Source organism: Typopeltis vanoorti, chromosome 5, assembly GCF_054136105.1.
Source record: "Typopeltis vanoorti isolate ZY-2024b chromosome 5, IOZ_Tvanoo_1.0, whole genome shotgun sequence".
NCBI lineage: Eukaryota > Metazoa > Arthropoda > Arachnida > Uropygi > Thelyphonidae > Typopeltis > Typopeltis vanoorti.
In genome coordinates this window covers 129,934,594-129,958,517 of record NC_143553.1, presented here as the reverse complement: position 1 = coordinate 129,958,517, position 23,924 = coordinate 129,934,594, and the positions used below count along the sequence as shown (strand labels likewise).

Sequence of the window (23,924 nt, the reverse complement as noted above, 5' to 3'; positions counted from 1 at the left end):
TCACATGGTACAAGTCGCATTCATTTGTGGTTCATGGTTGCAGAGATATACAATTTTCAAATCAGGACATTCTTTTTGAAACACCCTGTATAGATACTTCATTTGTCACTCCTTACAACAATTTATATTTAAAATAAATTTATAATCAAATATTGTTTGAAAAAATGAATTATTTGTAAAAATTAAAAAAAAAGTCGCACAATTTCTCCAAATCTGATAACAATATACCTGAGTGTACAGTGAATGTCATTCCTCTCTCGTGTGAAGTGCAAGCACTCCACCAGAACATAATTAATAGTGACACAGGTGCTGCATTTTTCACACATAGGTCGGTCATCAGCTCTCAGTAAATAAGAATGTGTAAGATTATTATTATTATTACAGGTTACTGAATTCAAGGAGTCCTTAGACTCATCAAGGGAAGCCCTAAACACAGGTCGAGAACTATCCAACATTTGCACAGTATCTATTATACTTTGCTTTGAACTCATTCATAGTCATGGAACCGACAACAGATTCTGGCAACCTATTCCACTCATTCACTACTCTGCAAGCAAAAAACCTGGTTTCTTGCTCAGTTTCTTGGTGGAAGTTTTTCCACTTGGTTATACTATAAATTAAAGATGCCAAGAAATTATATTCTTGGTTTAATCCATTATCCAAGTGTAAGTAAACAAAGTTTGTGCCGGAAGTATTTTCAGGACAGGGCGACTCGTATATAGAGGCTAATGACTTCACATCGCTTGCCTTAGTATCCCATAATGCAAAGCACATGTCAGTAAGGAGATGTGTTTTGCATTATGGGAAGGGTCACTACCCAGACCGGTTTTGACCTTTATTGAGGTCTTTATTGGTTATACTATAAATTAAAGATGCCGAAAAATTATATTCTTGTTTTAATCCTTTATTCAAGTGTAAGTAAATAAGTTTGAACCTGAATCCAGAGTATTTTAATAATAAGGTGTGACATCTTCTGGCTACTTGTATATGGAAATATGACTTCTGCATTACTTCAACCTTGGTATCACCTCTGGGTCTGGCTCCCACTGATGAGACTTCAATAAAGGTCGAAACCAGTCTGCGTAATGACCCTTTCCATAATGCATTGTTTTTGATGTGCTTTGCATTATGGGATTCTAAGGCAAGTGATCTGAAGACATTAGTTTCTATATATGAGTTGCCCTGTCCTGAAAATACTTGGGGTGCAAACTTTGTTTTGCTTACACTTGAATAAAGGATTAAATCAAGAATATAATTTCTTGGCATCTTTAATTTATAGTATAACCAAGTGGAAAAACTTCAAACAACTATCTCTAATCCAGAGTATTTTAATAATAAAGTTCTGTTCTGAAAAATATCCTCCAAATTAATCTTTTAAAAATCCCTTAGTAATTCTAAATCTCAATCATATCACCCCCTTTTCCGCCTATCAAACCAGTTTCTTAACCCACAAATCTTCAACTTGTTCTTGTAAGGTTCATCATTCCATAGTCCTGCTACAACCTGGTTACTTGCTTCTGGATCCTCTCCACCTTCTCCTCATCACAAAGAAACCTTTTTCACCCAGATCTGCGCACAGTAGTCAAGATGGGGGTGTTTTCAAGGCTCAATAAAGAGGAACATTTACCTGCTTGTCTCTGCTCCTCAAAGTATTCTTCAATAACCAAGTAACCTGATGAGCTGCTTTAGCCACGCTTGCTATGTGCCCCCAAAACTTTAACTCCCTATCCACTAACACTCCCACGTTTCTGGCTTTGTCAATTTCTTGGAGTACAGTTCTACCAATGTGGTATACAGCTGGTAATGTTTTCACCCTAAAATGCATAACCTTACACTTTGCCACATTAAACTGACATCCATTCTCCTTAGCCCAGTTTGCCAATGTATCCAAATCATCCTGCAAAATTTTGATATCATTTGTATTAACTATTGCTCTTACCAACTTTGCATCATTGCCAAATAACTGAATAGTTCCTCTCAAATCCTTTCCTATTTTGTCAATGTACAAATTAAACAATAGCAGTCCTAGAACAGAACCCTGTGGCACGCTACTAGCCACAGGCCTTCTTTTGGACTCTACTCCTGAATAATATCAGAATACTCTCTGATATCTCTCCATCAACTGCCCTCCTATCCATTTCCATGTGCTGAAGTTTACTGATTAGATTTCCATGTGGTATCCTGTCAAAGGCCTTTGCAAAGTCCAGCAGTATCACTATATTATATTATTATAAATATGATATTATAAAATGTGAGAAAGTTACTGAGGTATGACTTACCCTTCACAAAACCATGCTGCCTCCATACAGTATCCCATTTCCATCTACCCATTCCTGTATTTTGCTCTTGACCAACTTATCCAATACAATGAGTCCTGATATGCTGATCAGTTGGTAATTTGCTACATCAGTCTTGGAGCCTCCATTATGCAATGGAACTATTCTACCCTCTTTTCACCCCCTCAGGAATAACCCAGAGCTGAGACTTAGATTAAACAATATGGTGAAGAGCACTGACAATTCTCTCGCAGCTTTATATAAAACTCGAGCTGGTATACCATTGAATCCTAAAGCTGCATTCACATTAAGGTTCTGTAATATGCTATGCACATCTATTTCATTTAACTCAGTTCTCATATAAGCCACTGGCTCTCTCGTTCCTGAAACACCACCTGCATGATATACTCTTGCAAAGTGTTCACTTAGTATTCTATTGTATTGTTAGTATTCTATATTCTACCATATACATTCTTTCTTTTACTTGCATCATATCAAAAGTTTCATTCACAATAAGGTTCTGTAATATGCTATGCACATCTATTTCATTTAACTCAGTTCTCATATAAGCCACTGGCTCTCTCGTTCCTGAAACACCACCTGCATGATATACTCTTGCAAAGTGTTCACTTAGTATTCTATTGTATTGTTAGTATTCTATATTCTACCATATACATTCTTTCTTTTACTTGCATCATATCAAAAGTTTATGGGATTATCATCAACCTGCATTGCTAACTTCCTTTCATACCACACTAGTTACCCTTCTGGCCTGTGCCTTGTACTGTTCATGTGCCTGTTGGTCACCTTTCTCCTTATATTCCCTCCATATATATATATATTTTTTTTTTTCAGTCCCAGCTTAATGATGATATTCAACTACAACTTGATTTACTCTCCTGACTCTAGGTATACAGTTTGCCATTACCTCTCTCAAATGCTTCTTTACCACTTCCCATGCACTATCAACACCAGCCCTTGAAGTTATACATGCCATGGCACTGATCTAAGCAATCTCCTAAGCTTGTCATACTTACCAAAGCTGTAATTCCACATATATCCTGCCTTAACTGAAAATTCCACACATTTAGCCACCTCCCAGGTCAAGACCATATGATCAATCTCATCAATTGGTGCCAAAGTGGTCATATTCGTTATAGACAAATTCTCAGATGCAATTATTAGATTGAGCATTCTCGAATCCCTAGTATATTCCATCACATGCAGTCTCAAGTAATTATCCCTTAGTAACAGCATAAATTCTACTTCCTTCCTTCAATCTATGTTCCCATAGTGAAATCCCCCATAATAATTACCTGTCCTCAACTCGTTCAGTTTATTTGCCGATGCATACCATCTCCATCATCTTTTCCATCCCCTGGTCTATAGTGGCATCAAACTGTATATTTTGTTCTGCTGGCCTCTAACTCACATAAGATACCCTCAAATAATTTCACTATCCTGCAGCTGAACATCTACTCTCTTTGGTTGCAGTTCTTCAGCTATCATCAATAACACTCTTCCTTGAACACACTATACCCTTCACATTCTATCCTACAAATTATATCATCTTCTGTTAGCCATGTTAGTGCATACATAATTTGGACACATCATTCTTTGTCGCCCCAAATATAGCTGAACTGAAAACTGGAATGGTTCGACATTTTCTTTTAAAAGTTTCAAATAGCGAATCTGAGTAAAATTCATCCCATAGTAATTTCTGTATTGAAGTCGCATATTACTACTTGCATTAATAATAATAATGAAGCCCGCATAGTTCAGTCGGTAAAAACGAAGCCGTTTAGTTAGAAAGACCTGGGTAGTTGGATCCCGTTTATGCATAATTTTTATCAGTCCTGTTCTGCTAAAGGTAAGTTAGCAGGCATAATATAGATACGGCTGGGTTTTTCTTCCGGAAACAGACAAATCAGTCCCATAAACAGACATGAAACAGTTATCGGACAAGAAAGACTATAAGAACCATATTGTTCTATAATTTTTCCCTATGAAAGTAGCATTGTAATCTCCTTATTCACGGTTCAGGTTTTGTTCTAAATGGATCAATTTTCTCATAACATTTTCGAAAATTTAAAATTTTTGGTGAACTGTTTTTTCGATTGCATTTGCGACGAATTGTTCATTCAATGAATTGCCTTTTCGATTAACTCTCCGAATACGATTTTCATGTTACCTTATCATCTCTAATTCCTTTTACAGCACTCTTTCCTCCATTTCTGAGCATCTTTATAACCTTCAGAATATTTTGCCATCTGCTTGATATTTATTTTCTATGTTCTTACCGAAGTCTTCCCATGACTTTTGTTCAGCTAGGGAGAAAACATCACTATCAACAATAACATAGTCAATAAGACTTTTTCTTATTCCTTGCCTCTTCTCTTCATGTGAATTTGTGCACATTTTTATGTTGGAACATTGTGTTAGTAATAACCAGTCCATGTCCTGAGCAGAAATCCAATACCTATTGGATTTAATACAGTCTACTTACACAGTCTAATTAACACAAAGATGATTATGACCTATGCAGAGTTTAACAAGAGAAACTTCCTCTTGTCTGTTCCTACGTTGACTAGAGTGCGAAAGTTTAATTTCTGGCTTAATCTCATGCAGTTTATTTGTCAGTGCTTCCTGCCAAGAGTATTGCCATTGGACAATTAACTTTTATTTTATGAACTGTTTGTAGTCAGTATATGGTACTGTCAAATAGTATGTTGAAAATGTATGAGCTGATCTAGCAGCTGCATCTGCAATGTCATTCCCTTTAATTCCAACGTTACCAGGAATCCAGCAAAACTGAACATCAAAATTAAGGTTCTTGGATTATACATCAGACAGGAGATAGCCTGTAAAGAACTCAATGCATCTATATAAATTTACCCTTTAGGAGGAGTTTTCTTTTATATGCACAAGTGCAAGGTGAATAACATGCAACTCTAGTGCGTAATTACTGCAAATGGGATACAATTGGAGATAGTAATGTTTGGAAACACAGTGGCACACCCTACAGAGATCTTTGATGTTGAACTATCAGTATAGACAGGCAAGAAATCAGAGTAGGCTGCTCTGTGTGCATTGAACAATTGAAGGTAAACAGATGATGGTGCAGGAAGGGGGTTCTGGAATTGACTTCAATTTTAGGGTGTAGTTAAGAGATAATTGTTTTCATCTATGTGCGGAAAGCAATAGTAGCTATTTGAATACCCTGATGATGGATAGGGCCCAATCACTGGAACGTGTTCTCCCTCGCAGAAGTATAAAACCTGGGATCCATAATATGCTTTGAATATACAAGTGCACGATAAATGCAGAGCAAGGAACATCAATCAAAACCACACTCTGTAGAGTTAAGAGATAATTGTTTTCTTCTATGTGTGGGAAAGCAACGTTAGCTATTTGAATACCCTGATGATGGATAGGACCCAATCACTGGAACGTGTTCTTCCTTGCAGAAGTAAAACCTGGGATCCATAATCAAGCTTTGAATGTACAAGTGCACAATAAATGCAGAGCATGGAATATCAATCAACACCACACTCTGTAGAGGGTAGACTGCAAAGGATATTCAATGCTTTTTTGCATTTTTTTGCAAAGGCGATGAATGTGCGTAAAGAATGTTAGATTTCCGTCAAAAATGAGTCCAAAGAATTTGGCTTTGGATGCTACCAGGATAATATATTGTCTCATTCTTAAATCAGGATTGGGGTGAAGAGTGCATTTCCAACAGAAGTGTATACAAAGTTTTTTTTTTTTGCAGAGAATCTGCATTTATGACAAAGAGCCCATGAAGAGATATGACTGATTGCTTGTTGAAGTTGTCTTTCAATAACCCTTCAATATTGAAGGAGTGACAGTAAATTGTGAAGTCATTGACATAAAGGCAATTGGCTACTGTGGGAGGAAGCTGTTCAGTAATAGAGTTCACTTTAATAGCGAAGAGGGTCACACTTAAGACAGAACCTTGAGGGACTCTGTTCTTGATAATAACATCCAAGATAATGTGCTCCACACTTGGACTTTAAAGACTTGGCTGGATACAAAGTTTTCATTAAAAGCAGGAAGGTGTCCCCTCAGATCAAGATTAAACAAGCCTTTTAACACTCTGACTGCTGTGATACAAATTTTTTTTTCCATCTTCACAGGTGTGCGCTGAATCATCATTGTTATTCTAGTGATTATTTCACTTAATTAACTGCACTGTGAAAACAATTTTTTGTTTTTGTTGAGACGTTTATTCAGTGTGACACACGTGCGTTTCACGTGGCCTGCTGAGCAAAGTAAGACTAACCTAACCTAGAACAAGAAATACTTAAAATAAATACAGGAACTATAACTAAACTAGAAATAACTCAGACAGTAAAGAAAACAAAAAACAATAAATCACCTGTGAGTGACAATATATAGGCTGAACTACTTAAAGCAGATATAAACACTACTGTTGAAATGCTACACCTGCTATTTAAACAAATATGGGAAAAGGAGGAATGGCCAGAAGACTGGAATGCAGGACTCCTGGTGAAACTACCAAAAAAGGAAGATATAACACTGTAAAAATTGGAGAGAGATTTCACTTCTAAATGTCATAAGTAAAGTATTTACTAAACAGAATGAAACAAGAAATTGAAACTAAACTGAGGAAAGAACAGGCTGGGTTCAGGCCAAACAGATCTTGTTTTGATCAGATAATAACATTAAGAATCATTGTTGAACAGTCAACAGTAGCAAAGCAGCCTATATTTGGGATTCATCGACTTTGAACGTGCATTTGATAACACAGACAGAAAGACTATATGGAAGTTAATGAAGTACTATGGGATTCCTCAGAAAATCATAAATATAACAAAGAAAACTCATGACAGATAAAAAATCCAAATAATAAATAATGGCAAACTATCAGAACCATTTGCAACAAACACAGGAGTAAAACAAGGATGTATACTCTCCACGACCATCTTCTGATTGTTATTGATTGGGTGATGGGGAAAACATCTGAAGAAAGAATTGGCATTCAATGGGGATGGTAAAATAAAATCGGTGACCTGGATTTTGCAGACGATATATGCCTTTTGGTACAAAAACATCAACACCTCTAAAAGAAAATAGATAATTTAAACCAGGAAGCAAATAAATGTGGATTGAAAATAATCATAATGAAGATAAACCCTAAACAAGACTAGGGAAAACACTGGAACAGGTAGATAACTTATCTACCTGGGATCAGTGATCAGCATACAAAGAGGAACCAAACAGGACATACAAAATAGAATCCAGAAAGCAGATTGCATTCAGTATGAAGAAGAAAATTTGGGGGTTCAAAGAAATAAAATTAAAAACTAAAATTAGGCTCTTCAACACTAATGTTAAACCAGTTTTACTATATGGAGCTGAGACATGGTCACTAACAAAGGAAGACATAAATAAAATACAGGTGTACATAAACAAATGCTTGAGGAAGATACTAGGAATATACTGGCCAAATAAAATAACAAACATAGAACTTTGGGAGAGAACAGGTCAAATCAGCATCAGAAATGAAATCACTAAAATAAAATGGAACTGGATAGGTCACACAGTCAGGAACCCAGATAAAGAAATATTAAAAACTGCACTAGAATGGAATCCCCAAGACAAGAGGAAAAGAGGTAGACCCAGGATAACATGGGGAAGAGAACTAGAAACAGAGGCAAGACGGCTGGGGACGTTCCTGGAAAGAAATAAAAAAAGAAGCATTGAATAGGGTCAGATGGAAGTCAATGGTTGAGGCCCTATGCTCCGCAGGGAGCGAATAGGATAGGTAAGGTAACAATAAAATGCCACATGGCCATGTGCATTTCACATATAACCTATCTACCAAGTTTGGAGTTCTTAGTATATTTGTTTACCGAGTTGTGCGACTTTGTTTTGTTTGTTTTATTGCTAACTAAGTGATATAGTGAAACAAAAAACAAGTACTTCTTTTCATTAGGTAATTCTAATGTAAAATATTGAATGTTTTGAGAACATTATTATTTTAGTAATATGGGTGACCACAAGAGAGAGCAGCAAAGATTGCATAAACTTTTGGATGAATTGATGTCCGAAGAAGACGACCATCCTTTCGAGGGCTCATCTGATGATGCAGAGTATGAGCCAAGTGAAGCAAACGGCTCATCATCTTCAGATAGTGAAAGACCGCTCTTGAAAAAGAAAAAAGCACTGCCAGATGTTCCTCCTGTTTTACAGATGACCACATCACAGAAGCAATTGAGAATGTTGCGAGTAATTTCTACCTAAATGATTCCTCAGAAAATGAAAAAGAAGATGAATTACTTTCTCTGGCATGGGACGAAGTAACAGGAAGGTATTTGAGGGAATTTCCATTCGAAGGTGAAAAAGCAGGAATACTTGTTGAACTTTTTGAAAATATGTTTGAAAAGTCGTCCATTGATTTTTATAGATTGTTCTTAGATGATCATTTGTTGGAACGTATGATCAACAAAACTAATCATTATGCTTCTCAGAAAAAAAAAATGCAAGTTGTTTGCCCAGTGTGAGAATAAAGAAATGGAAAGATACCAACATACAGGAAATGAAGACTTTCATTGGATTGCAGCTTTGGATGGATCTTTTCCGTTTGCCTCACCTGTCTGACTATTGGTCGAAAAAAATAACGTATTCAAATAAAATTAGTAATGTCATGCCACAAAATCATTTCGAGCTGCTGCTATCAAACTGACATTTTTCAAATAATGAAAATGCATATGTTTCCAATAGACTGTATAAGCTCACGCCACTAATTGAATCTTTGAGAGCTAATTTCAAACATTATTTCCCATCCAGAGAATGAGTCTGTATAGACAAGACATTGATTCCTTTTTGAGGCAGGATAACATTCCTGCAATACATAAAAAACAAGCAACATAAATTCGGAGTCAAATTATTCAAGTTATGCGTCGAAGGTGGCTATACCTATGACTTCAGAATTTATTGCAGGAAAGAGAAAAATTTGACAAATGCCAATGAAAATGTCCCAACTACTGTTGTTATGACATTATGCGACCCACTGCTGGATTTTGGCAGAACAGTTTATGTAGACAATTATTACACAAGTGTATATCTCGCCCATAAGTCACTTGAAGAAAAACACATCTCGTCGGTACCTTGAGGGAAAACAACCCAGGAGAAGTAATAAAAAAAAAAAAAAAACTAAGAAAAGGTAAACGTATCTCTATGGAGAACAATACAGGAATTGTGGTCACAAAGTGGCAGGACAAACGTGATGTCCTAACTTTTTCTACAAAACATGTTGGTCAGATGATGATGGTCAGCTTGGGTCAAAATTCTGAAGTAAATAAGCCTGATGCCGTCGTAGATTATAACAAATCTATGACTTTCATAGATTTATCTGACCAGATCAAATCTTACTCAACAAGTTTGAGAAAGGGTATCAAATGGTACAGAAAAATTGCTGTCGCCATGCTTCTAGGGTCGTCTGTCTTAAACTCTTATTTCTTCTATAAAGCTGTGACTGGTAAAAACATGTCAATAACTGCTTTTAGAGAGCAAGTTGCCTAATCTTTGTTAGGTCTGTCTAAAAATTAATCAAGAAGGTGGATCCCAGAAGATGAATAAACATATGTTGGCAGATATGGGTACATCCAATAGGCGAAGATGTGTTGTTTGCTATAACAAAATATCAATAGAAAAGTGGCAGAAATGTTGCAGCTAAGAAAGCATCAACTTCTCAGTGGAAATGTGACCAGTGCAAAAAAATATTACTGTGCGACATGCTTTTGTGAAGCCCATGATTGCACCCTTTAGCAATTAGCTATTTTTTTTTTCATTTATTGACTAAAAATAATAAAAATAACGTTTCATTTATTGTCTTCAGGTTGAAGTCAAAATAGCTTTCGTTTGCCTTTTTGAAATAAATACTTCAATTTATCTCCTTTGTTTTAATGAAACATTTGTGAAAAAATAGTAAAAATATATACATATATTTTCTTATTTTGATACATGAAAAATTTCAAGTATTTTGATGGGCTAAGCTCAGTTTCTAGTGCACCAGGCCATGCTTATATACAGCCCATGCATTAAAAATAGCTGCTGTGAGACGCAGCTGTTTCACTAAGGAATAATGACAAGTTACCCTGTGAAACATATATGTATCACATGGTGCTAGCGAAAAGTGTATGTGTGAGGCACAGTTGTTGCATACGGCAGTCAAAGTGTTAATATGCCATATCTCATGGCTGTGTAATAAGCTTTTTTCATGCTGAAGAAAACTGAAACTATATGTTCTCACTTCAGGAAAGTGTCTCTCTTCTCTTATACATCTTTTTAAACAGACCAAATGGCCCAAGGTTGATTGGTGTTTACAAAAGGCACACTGAGGATTGGAAAGAAGTTTGTTGCTTTCTCAGTACCAGAGAAGCCTTGTATTTACCATTTTTTTTCCAAATTTAGTTGCTGCACAAAGATAGCCATTTAGAGTAATTGGATAACTGTTGGCCTGTGCTGGATCCTTGCCTGGTTTTGGGATAGAATGACAATTGACTTATTCCAAGCGCCTGGAACTCTTCCTCTGTAAATATGCTCTTGTATAGTGCATGATAGAAGATGATGGGGGTATTTTATTGTCTCATAATGAATATCATCAGGACCTACTGGACTAGGGTGAGACCCGAGAAGAGCTCTTTTGAGTTCACCTTAACAAACAGCTGACTGCACAGCTCTATCCCCTTAGTATAAAAGGGGATATGAAAGTGTTGCTGAGATTCAGCAGAGTTTTCTTCCAAAGTGTCTGTGATACCTTCGAGATCAACAACAATACATTCATTATGGTCCAAGATAGACAAATGGTGTGTTTTGTATCTACCTTTCATCTTCTGGATTTTATTCCATACAATTTTTGCACTGGTTGCTTGATTATTCGATGATTTAAATTGGATCCAAGATTGTTTTTGACTCTGACATCTCACATAAAATGCTTTGGCCTGAACATATTTAAATGCCATTAAGTTTGCTGCAGTAAAATATCTATGAAATATACCACAAGTTCTATCTTGTTCTTTTTTTATCTGCTTTGCATTTGGATGATTGGCTTTGGATAGAATAGAAATTGGGATGATATTTTTGGAATTGTTGTGGTTGCTGGACGATGCAATCTGCTACATATTCACTACTTTACCGATAGGCTGGTGGCTAACTGCTTCAGTATTAAATTTTGAAAGATAGAAAAAATTATTCAAGTTAGCCTAGTCCAATTCCACATGGGCATCCATGTGGGAAGACATGGATGTCCACATATAGTTCCTGTGAAGATATAATGCTAATAACGGGAAAATTATCACTTCCGTATGTTTTCATTCACATATGTGACCAGTAGAAAAATGGCAGGGTAGCAGATTGTAAGATTGATTGAAGAATAAGTGCATGTATTATGTCGATTTCATTTAATTCAGAACACTGTGGTAAATACATTGAACATACTGTGATTCTCGTGGAAAGGCTTAGACGTTGGTTATGCATTTTTTATTAAATAATTTAAGGAAATTACAACGTCAACTAGGATATACATTAAAATAAATTTTAATATACTTCAATATTTTGGCAACATCATGTTGCCATTTCCAAGAAACTTAAGAACAAGACACGGGCACGTAGGCACAACAAACAGTAAGTGAGGAAGAAGCAGGAAGCTATTATTTCTCCTAAAGTCCTGATGGTGCCTCTTGGGCGATTGGGCTGAAGGTCTTCGGATGTAGGTTTCCCAAATTTGAGGCAGTCTCATGCAGCCAAATTTGTTGAGGTTCGGATTGTTTCTTAGGGCTGAAGCTGATTCCATGAAAAGCCTTTCATATTTGTATTTACTACGGTGTATTATCGTGGCTTTCTTCCACCGTATTCTATGGCAGGTGTTCAGCGCATGGTCAGCAAGACCAGAGTGGCTGTATTGGTGAAACCGGATGTAGTTCTTGTGTTCTGAAATTCTGATATTTGCTGTCCTGCCTGTTTGGCCAAAGTAGGACAGCTTACAGCTGCAAGGGACCTGTATACACCAGGTAGGTCGAGGGGGAGGTTGGTCTTTAGTAGAGGGGATTAGGGATGCCAATTTTTTATATGGTCTGTAACAAGAAGTTAAGTCATGTTTTTTTTGAATTTTTGTAATTTTTTCCGAGGTGCCTCGGATATAGGATATGCTGATGGATTTAGAGTAATCCTTGTTGGGGGGGGGGGGGGGGGGGAAAGAGGATAGCCATTGGCTGAGAAAGTGTTGAGAATGTGGTGTTTAGTTCTGTGGTTAGGACATTGTCATTTGAACAGATAAGTTTAGCCCAGTTGTGTAGTGTCTTAATGACTCCATACTGTTGCAAGGAGGGGTGGTGGGATTGTTTGTGCATGTATCAAAAATCCTAAAAAAACATGACTTAACTTCTTGTTACAGACCATATAAAAAAGTGGCATCCCTTATCCACTCTACTAAAGACCCCCCCCCCCCCACACTTAGACCTACCTAGTGTATACCAGGTCCCTTGCAGCTGTAAGCTGTCCTACTTTGGCCAAACAGGCAGGACAGCAAATATTAGAATTTCAGAACACAAGAACTAATTCTGGTTTCACCAATAACAGCCACTCTAGTCTTGCTGACCATGCGCTGGATACCTACCATAGAATACGGTGGAAGAAAGTCATGATAATACACCGTAGTAAATACAAATATGAAAAGCTTTTCATGGAATCAGCTTCAGCCCTAAGAAAAACAAACCAAACCTCAACAAATTTGGCTGCATGAGACTGCCTCAAATTTGGGAAACCTGCATCAGAAGACCTTCAGCCCAATCGCCCAAGAATACCAACATTGCCTGCTAGGGGGCACCATCAGGACTTTAGGAGAAAAAATAGCTTCCTGCTTCTTCCTCTCTTACTGTTTGTTGTGCCTGCGTGCACGTGTCTTGTTCTTAAGTTTCTTGAAAATGGCAACGTGATGTTGCCGAAATATTGAAGTATATTAAAATTTATTTTAATGTATATCCTAGTTGACATAATTTCCTTAAATTATTTAATAAAAACTGAACATACTGTGATAAGAAATCACACAGATAAACAAATTGCTACTGCTTCCAGAGCAGTATTAAGCTGGACATGATGGAAAGAAGTATGACTGCTTACAAGAATAGCTACTCTTCCACAAGCAAGACCATTTCCAGTTCTATCCTTAAGTACAACAGTGATATTCCTAAAGGTAAAGTCATCATTTGATTTTAAAAATGATTCCTGCAGACAGAAACAAAAAGGTTGTTTCTGCAGCAGTTGCTTGATATCATCCATATTCTGGCAAAATCCATCACAGTTTCATAGCAAAAATTTTCCTATTGTTTAGGTTTCATTGACTTGTGTGATTTCCGGGAGGTTGAGGACTTGACCTTGTCGGGTTTATATTTCTCATTAGATTTTGGGAAGTAAGGATGACCAGGGTCCATCTCTTCCTCTGGAATAATATCAAACATCATTGGGTGTGTCAGGATTACTGGGCAAGTTCAAATGCCTTCAGTATCTTTTTTTCCCCCCCTTCTGTAGAAGGGTCTGGTGGTTTGTCTTTAAGTGATAATCTTGCCACATATATATATACACGAGGGGCTGTTCAATAAGTAATAAGACTAATTTTACTGTCGCGAAACCACTCATCACAATATTAATTTCTGTGGAATAAAGAAATGTCTGTATTAACAAAAGAGGTTGATAGATGGCGTATATGGGCTGATATGCCAGACACATGACTAAACGCAAGCTTGTTTCGACACATCTACGAGCCGTGACCAGTAGTCGAAATGGAAGCGTCCTTGGAACAGCGTTATGCAATTAAACATTGTGTGTGTTTGCAAAAATCGGCATCGGACACTTTTAACATGATACGCGAAGCTTTCCACGATGAAGCAATGTCGAGGGCAAGTGTTTTTCACTGGCATAAAACTTTTAAGGAAGGAAGGAAAAATGTGGAAGATCTTGAATGTGAGGGAAGACCTTCAACGTCCATCATAGAGACAATGATCAACACAGCAGCGATTACACAGTCCAACACAATTTTTGCTGACTTTTATATGAGACTTGTTTTTTACTAATTTGGGTGTGCTGATTTCAAATATCAAACCCATTTTTCTCTATCACGTCAGGTTTTTCCTCTGTGGCATTTTCTTTTTGCTAATTTGTAAGTTTTTGATAGTTTTAAGGAGGCAGTACTATTTAGAGGATCAAAAAAAATCGATTTTTTAATATTATTTTCTGAAAGTATGTACTTTTAAAAATCTGTTCCTAACTTTTTATCAAGAAATTTGAAAAATTCCCGAAGATATAGCCTATTATTCAAAGCGGTGCGCAGATCAGAATCGGAGCGTCACTGCTCTCGCTTGTTAGTAAACGAATAAATGCGTAAGAACCTGCAACGGCACGTTGCGGGTTCTTACGCATTCTGCCGATTAAAAGGTTGATTTATAACATTCTGTTCTCCAACATTTAAGGATATTCTAAGAGGCCAATGTTTCTGACTCCAGTGTTGGTTTCTAGCTCGACTATCCCAGAAGCATAGAAAACACGGAAACTTTGTATATCCTCTTTGAAAGCCAAGTAAAAAGTTCACCATTTTAAGATCCACACAGATGATCCAGTTATGGTCTGCATATTTTAATAACTTCAGAACCTTTTTAATGTCCTCATATGTTTCCTTTAAGTGGACTGAACAGCCAATAGGAATTGAGCCATATACATTCCCATTGTGTAGTAAGACACACTTGAGATTTCTGCTTGAACTGTCGATAAATAAATGCCACTCATTTGGATGATACTGTACAACTCATTTCAGTTAGTAAACCTGACACATTGTAAACAAACCCACACTCGTGTTTAAAATATTGTACAAGATTACTTTCCCTGCTATGATAAAAAGTTATTTCGTATCTTGCTCCAGTAAGTTTTTTCATTTAATCTTGAAGCTAACAATTCCGATGATTCCTTTGATAGGCCCAAAGTCATTCAATTCCGCTTGAGTAAAACGTTGCGGTCCAGAACTAGAAATTAAATTTTCATTGTCTAAATCAACATCCGGGTCTTGCTCCTCAAGAACATCTGGCATATCCCAATCATGCTCGTTCTCAAGTAAAGGAAGTCCTTTATAAATTGGCACGGCTATTTCATTGGGATGAGCAACTGGCCGAATTGCTGAGTCGAGATTTGGATACACAATTTTTTTCTTATTCTTCTTATTAACCAGAAGTCTGAACTAAACAAAAATAGCAATCATCTACGTGATTTTTCGGTTCACGCCAAATCATTGGAATGCCAAAAGCTAATTTTTGGCATTTTCCCTTGCTCCACTGTCGTAAATTTTCTACACATGACTTACACACTTTATTTGGAGCCCACGACTTGTCCTGATCTGCAATTTTTATGTCAAAGTATGCAAAGTACACTTTAACAAAATCAGTGATATTTGTCCTTTGACTGGGAACAGTAAAGCTGCCACAAATGTAGCAGAAGGAATCTACACTATTGACACAATTTCGAGTAGTAGACATGATGTATTTTCTTCACTGCCGACTAACATGCAATTAACAAGACAAAAAAAAAAAAAAAAAACAGAGACTTTATTGAAACGTTATAAGCGCTCATCATACTTTCACGATTGATTAACGATCGACTGATTTCGATCATTCTTTCTCCGCTATGACGCATATAGCATTCATTTGTTTTAGGCAGTTGTCATCTCCTACTTTTCATCACCTAAATGTATTAGGTCGGTTATCGGTCTCTCTCACATTCAAAGCGCCAGTACGTGGCATTGCGGGGTTCTTATGCATTTATTCGTTTACTAACAAGCAAGAGCGGTGAGCGCTCTGATTCTGATCTGCGCACCGCTTTGAATAATAGGCTATATCTTCGGGAATTTTTTGAATTTCTTGATAAAAAGTTAGGAACAGATTTTTAAAAAGTACATACTTTCAGAAATAATATTAAAAAATCGATTTTTTTGATCCTCTAAATAGTACTGCCTCCTTAAAACTATCAAAAACTTACAAATTAGCAAAAAGAAAATGCCATAGAGGAAAAAACCTGACGTGATAGAGAAAAATGGGTTTGATATTTGAAACCAGCACACCCAAATTAGTAAAAAAACAAGTGTCAGATCATAATCAGCAGAAAAAAAAAATTTTTTTTTGTTGGCCAGTGTTATCATCAAGGAGGATCACAGAATTACAGTACGCCAGCTGCATGTTGTCCTGAATATTTTTTGTGGGAAGTGTTCACTCAATCATGGCTGAACATTTGGGACTGAAACGTGTTTGCACCCAATGGATTCCCAAACTTTTGACACCGGAGCAAATGCAGCATCGAGTGGATGTGTGCACAGAATGGAAAGAAAGACTGGAACAAGAAGGCGACAACTTCTTAAAACGCATCATTACAGCAGATGAAGCTTGGTTGTATCACTATGACCCTACAATGAAACAACAAAGTAGTGAATGGAAGCATCTGTCTTCGCCTACCCCCCCCCCTCATTTATACAGACACAACCATATGCACTGAGCACCTAGATGTTGACAAGGTTACTCTTAGAACTTGTATTTGTCACATCTAGTGAAACCTTTTTAATCAACTATTTTATTTTTAGCATACTTTCAGATTCACAACATAAAACTGATTTGAACAGTATCTATAATTTCTCTATTATTTCATAAATTTATTCAAATTGCTCTCAAAATCAACTGTTAAATTATCTATTTCTATATTTAATTTGGCATCTTCTGATAAAACTGGACCTACATAGCTGAAAATATTTTACTACCTTCTATAGCTTCACTAGAGAATGCAGATAATGTTTCCAAAATTACTGTCTATTTAAGTGCATTATTTGTTACAACAGTTATTTAGCTTTATTTTATTTAAAGAGTCCTAAAGAGATTTAGTAGATTTATTTAAAGGTATAACATCATTGTCAAGGAACAGAACAAACAGTGTAAAGTCAACTGCTGAAACAAACATAATATCAAAAGAACTGAAAATAGGAATCATTAACATAAGGAGTATCAATGAAAAGAAAATAAAAACTTGCAGAAGAACTGAAAAGTACTATGTGAACATAATTGGTATTACTGAGACAAATAAAAATAAAATAGGTGAGATCCTAGTAAATAATAAATATAGAGTGTTGTATCCAGGCAATAATGATCAAGGAAAGGAAGGAGTAGCAATAGCATTCAACTCCAAACATGAAAATTAACTTGTGGATTGGAAGGCATTTTCAAGTAGTTATGTGAGCAAACTTCAAAATGGAGAAATGGAAAATGAAACTTATTTGTGCCTATGGTCCCACAGAAGGTTCTATTAAGGAAGAAGTGGGAAATTTTTTCAGCTGAATAGGAAACAAATCCCACCAGGCATACAGAAATGCTTCGGAAAAATTAGCAAGGATAAAAATAATGGTAAGTACTTGCTAGATTTCAGCTCAGGATATGGAATAATTATTACTAATGCCAACTCCCAGATTCAGGATATGTACAAGTTCACATGGATAGAAGACACAAGAAATAAGAAAAGCCTCACTGACTATGTCATTAATGATGGTGATATCTTCATCTAGTTCAGGATACTTGAATATAGATGATTTGAAACAGGATGTGATCACCATTTATCCTTAAGGGTAAAATCAAAAGTTTTAAAAAGAATCAATTGAGCAGCTTTTACAAAAAAAAAAAAAACCTTGGAGTATCATTAGCAAATCCTGAAGAAAACACTGATTGATTGAAGTTAGGAAGGCATGTGATATGCAAGGATAGAAAAAAGAGAATACCATTGTGGACAGGGGACTAGTGGTGTGCTGCAAGGTTCAGTCCTTGGACTATTGCTGTTTAATTTGTACAATAAATGATATGCAAAATAACCTGAAAGGAAATATTTAGTTGTTTGCTGATGACGCAAAATTAGGTAGAGTAATGGAGTTCTTTCCTTATGTGGAGAGTTTGCAGAACGATTTAAATATGCTGTCAGTATGGGTAAAAGATAATGGGTGTCAGTTTAATGTTTGGAAATATAAAGTTATGAATTTTAGTATAAATAGATAACAGGCTGTATATCACATTGATGGAAGTGTACTACTCCAAGAAATAGATGAAGCTAGAGATTTAGGGGTGGTGGTAGAAAGAGAGTTAAATTTTAGAGGACATATTGCTAAGTTTGATAAGGTATCCATAAGATTATTTGGCTATTGAAGAGCACATTAACATATAGAAATAAGTTTAAAGGGTCAAAGCAGTATAACTGAGAGGAGATCTCCACATAGCCTTTAAAGGAATGCGGAGAACCGACCAGGGCTTCTGACCTAATATCCAATTCTCACCTTCTCATGGTGTACCCCGTTGGGTATCTACCTGGATACTGAATGAACGAGGATGGGCTGGCAATTTGGGATTTAGCCAACCAAATTGTATTCTTACTGGCTTAAACCAATATACAAAATGATGGTACAACATGACAAAATTTCATGCCGGCTGGAGCATTGCCCAGTTACACAAAGGCCCCCGTTGTTTTCACCAGGGAACCAGGGCGAACAGCGAAAAGCAGCTACTGGAACAAATCTGAAAGCACACCCCAACTCAACATCACCAGAGTTAAAGATCGTTAGTATCAACATAAGAAGCCTGAATGGGGAAGAAATGGAGCTAGCTTAGGAATTAGATAAGTACCAGATTGACATAACAGGGATGACTGAAACAAAAAAGACAAAAACTGGTGAGATCTTTCTGAGCAATAAATACAAAATGTTATATTCAGGCAATAACAATCAAGGAAAAGAAGGAGCAGCCATAGTATTCAACACAAAATATGAGACTAATCTTCTTGAATGGCAGGCAGTTTCAAGTAGAGTGATGTGGGTAAATATCAGAATGGGGAATTGGACAATGAGACGGTCCCACAGAAGGTTCTACTAAGATAGAAGTGCAGTACTTTTTTCGATGGTTTAGAAAAAGCAACTGACACCATGAAAAAGGAAAAGTTGGTCCTTGTGGATCTAAATAGCACAGTAGGAAATGATTTTCAGACATACAAAAATATTTTGAGAAAATAGCAAAGCAAATAATAATGGCAAATACCTGTTAGATTTCTGTTCAGGACATAGACTAGTTATTACTAACACCATGTTCCAACATAAAAATGTGCACAATAAGAAAAGTCTCATTGACTATACTATTGTGATGTTTTCCCTCTGGTGCAGGACACTAGAGTGTACACAGGATTTGAAATTGGAAGTGATCTCTATTTAGTCTTGAGCAGGATAAAATTGAATTTCATATTGAAATGAATAACATGTAAGAAATTTTAAAGTGAATAAAAGTTGAGCAGCTCTCAGATGTGAACTGCAGACTAAAATACACAAAGCTTATTGAAGAAAAAATGAAAGAGTTTGAGAACAGGAAACAAACCTAGGAGATTCAGTGAAAAACCTTGAAGAAAACCCTGATTGATTCAGCCAGAGAGGCATGTGATGAGGTTGTCTGCAAGTATAGAAAAATCAGAACTCCATGGTGGAGACAGGAAGTTAAAGAAGCAGTGAAGGAAAAGAAGAAAGCATATCAAAAGTTCCTGGCAAATAAGTCACCTTTTGCTCTTAGAGAATACAGAGACAAATGTAAGAAAGTGAAACACTGTATAAAACTAGCTAAACAAAACTCATGGGAGGACTTTGGCAAGAACATAGAAAATAAATATCAAGCAGGTGGCAAAAATATTCTGGAGGTTGTTGAAGAAGCTTAGAAATGGAGGAAAGAGTGCTGTAAAAGGAGTTAGAGATGATAAAGGTGACATGAAAATGGGAGAAAAAGATATCCTTGAAGTATGGAGTAATTACTTCGAAAAATTGCTAAATGAAACAAGCAGTGATAGCACAGTGGTAAAAAACACTCAACAGGCATACAGTCAGGAATACATAATCATACTTGAAGTAGAAAAAGCTATCAAATGCTTGAAATGTGGAAAGGCAGCAGGAGTAGATGATATTCGACCAGAAATGCTGAAGTATGGTGGTATAAAAGTCTGACAGTGGCTGCACCGCATAATTCAGAAGGCCTGGACATAGGGAGGAATTCCCGATGATTGGAGATAAGCTCTCATAGCACTCATATAAAAAGGGAAATAAAACTGAATGTGAGAATTACAGAGACATATCCCTATTGAGTGTTCCTGGTAAGATTTATGCTAGTATCCTTCAGAAACAGTTGAGAAGAATTGTGGAAGAAAAGCTTGGTGAAGAACAAGCTGGATTCAGGCCAAACAGACGCTGTCAGGATCAGATTTTCACTTTACGACAAATAGTCGAGAAATTATTGGAATATAACAGAGATCTGTATTTAAGTTTTGTCGATCTGGAAAAGGCACATGACAAGGTGCCAAGAGAGAAGTTATTCAATATGCTGCAGTTATATGGTGTGAATGGAGCATTATATCAAGCAATACTTAGTCTTTATTTGAGTTGTAAGTCAGCAGTTAGAATTGAAGGAAGTACAGGAAGATGGTTTAATGTTAAATCTGGTGTGAGCCAAGGATGTACGTTATCCCCTCTGTTATTCATTATCTATATGGATCAATGAAGGAAAGTGGTATTAAACCTGATATCAAAATTGGAGATGTTAATGTCAGCTGTTTGCTTTATGCAGAAGATGTTATACATCTAAATAAATCTGCTACAAGTCTGCAAGATTCCCTGACTAAATTGAATAACTGTTGTAATAGATATGGTATGAAGGTCAGCAATAAAAAGACAAAGACAATGAAAATAGGCACAAGCATTGAAAATATCAGCTGCACTGTGAATGGAGAACCTATAGAACAAGTAAAACATTTCAGCTTCTTAGGCACGATTTTTAGTGAAGATGGTAAATTAAATATGGAAATAGACAACAGAATCAACAAAACTGGTATGGTAGGAAGTCAACTGAATAAATTCATATGGAATAAAAGAGAAATTAGTCAGAACACTAAATTAGCTGTATACAAGACAGTGTTCAAACCAGTTTTAACTTATGGATCTGAGAGGTAGGTCAGAAGTAAAGCACTTAACCAAAGACTAGAGACTGCAGATATGAGTCCTGAGAAAGATTAGAGGCGTGAACAGATGGATCAATGGCAATACCATATCAAAAACGAGGATATTAGGAAAGAACTTGACATTGTCAGCATCCAGGAATGCATTAGCAGAGCTAATCTCAGGTAGTATAGTCACTTAAACAGAATGGGTGAGGAAAGATTTGCAAAACAAGTGTTCTCCTCCAGGTTGGCAGGAAAACAACCCAGAGGAAGCTCAAGATATAGATGGATTGATACGGTACAAAGTGACTTAGATGATAGCAATATAAGATCTGATAATGTTGGAGTCTTGACAAGTAACAGCTGATTTGGAAGAAATTTTGCTATGAAAATTAGCAATAAAAAGATAAACTACAAGAATAGAGAAGAACAGAGAAAAAATTTCAACTGCATCCTTACAGGAGAAACTAGAACAAGTATAATATTTCATGTATTTTGGAAGTAATTTTTTTAAAATTTTTTTTAGTAAAGATGATAAATTAAATATGAAAATAGACAATAGAATAAGTTAGTAAGGTGGGGAGTCAGGTGAAGAAATTTATAGGGAAAAGTTTTATTAGCCAAAATACTAAACTAGCAGTATACAAGGCAGTGTTCAAACCAGTTATGGATCTGAGGGCTAGGTTAAAAATGAAGCATTTGATTAAAGAGTAGAGACCACCGATATGATAATTCTGAGAAAAATGAGGATAGTGAACAGATGGCATCAATGGCAGAAGCATATTAAAAATAAAGATATTCAGAAGGTACTTGACATTGTAAGAATTCAAGAATGTGTGGGTAGAGCTAATCTCAGCTGGTAAGGTCACTTAAATAGAATAGGAGAGAAAAGGTCAGAAGTGTCCTAGAAGACCAAAATATTAGATACGACAATATTGGAGTGCTGAAAAGTAACAATAATTTCAAAGAAAATTGTTGATGAGATTAGTAATAATATAAACTTAATCAGTAATACTGTCATAATATCCTGGACACCTCTTGAGAGAGAGGACATCAGAAAATCAATGATGATGATGAGAGCTAAATATCTCCATTCATAATTAGTTGTAATGCCATTCACCTTTGTTAATGTGATCTATGGTTTATCTGGCTTTATATTTCTGCGTGTACTTTTCAAATTTAAATGATCAATGAGAACTGAAGTGTAGGCTATATATTTTTCGTAATGCTCAGTCACCTCCACATAATTGTATACTGTTTCACACAGCTTTTCTCTTGTGCACTTTTGAGATCTTAAAAAAGATAAAACTCCATGTTATATTCTCATGATGTCTTGACATAAAAACCTTGACCCAAACCCAGCTTGTTCTTCCCGACATTTCTTTTCATCAATTGTTCTTAGCCTCTTCTCAAATATGCTTGAATAAATCTTAACTCGAAGTAAGGTCTTCTGTAAATCTTGGATCCTGTTTTCTTAGATATTATCCAGGAGAAATGCACTATGATGACTGCTCAAACCATTTGACACTTCACTTGTTTCACAGGCATTTTGTATTATGCAAAATTTTATATTTCCATGTATGAGAATTTCTGGTCAAATATCATCTATGACAGCTGCCTTTTAACATAACAGAAGGAATGCATTTTAGCATTCCTTCTAGATACTAGATATTATCTAATGTTCTGATGCTGCTTATTTTGTTTACTCACTTTTAATAATTTAATGACAGTTATTACTCCAAAAGTCTAGGATTTCCTTATGTTCAGTCTATGTCTCTGAATTGTTTTTAAGGTAGTTTGCTCCCATTTCCAAGCTTATGGAACAGCCTCCACTACTGAAAAGAACTCAAGGATGCAATCCTCCTTTATACTGTCTAAAGTTGTTCGATTGCTGCTGATTTTGGTTAATAATTTTTTAAAGTAATTAATTCAAACAACCAAAACCTTCTTATCCTTTATCCTCATCTTATTCTAAAAATAACCTTTACATTCTTGGATTCCTCTTCAGCTATTTTTTCCCTCCATCTGTAAGCATTTTAAATAGACTGCAGAATATCTGATATTTATCTCCTAAACATTCTTTCTAAAGTTTTATTATCATTTCTGTTTAACAACTTTTACACACAAGACCAGCTTTCTTACATTCTTCACTAATTATCAAAGTGAATATCTCGATTTACCAGGGAATGCTTCTTTAACTTACATATCCATCCTATTGCTACTTTCATATATTATCTGAAGACAAATTCACCATAAGCTTTCAGGCTGGGTCAAGAATATTTCTTTCTTTTTTTTTTTTTTTTTTGTTTGTTTGTTCACATCAGGAAATTTAGGTGCTCAGTTTTTATGGTTTAGTTCTTGTTTTCAAACTACTTCACTCTTTCTGAAATAATATTTATATATTTGAGTCTACAATTCAGATCTAAAAGATTAATTACTCTTTATCATCAAATTCTTGATATGTACCCTCAAAGAATATAGAAGATACTGTGATGATATGACATGACAAATTTACATTATTACTAATGTCCATCAATTCTAACTTCTACTTTCCTCCAAATTAGTCAGATATCTGTCAGA

The 23,924-nt window shown here is 36.0% G+C and overlaps 1 protein-coding gene across 3 annotated transcripts in view; it reads right to left on the bottom strand.

Moving 5' to 3' along the window:
* LOC150106811 (nucleoprotein TPR-like) overlaps positions 1–23,924 on the bottom strand; it is an 826,699-nt gene that overhangs the window by 24,222 nt on the left and 778,553 nt on the right. The window lies entirely within an intron of this gene.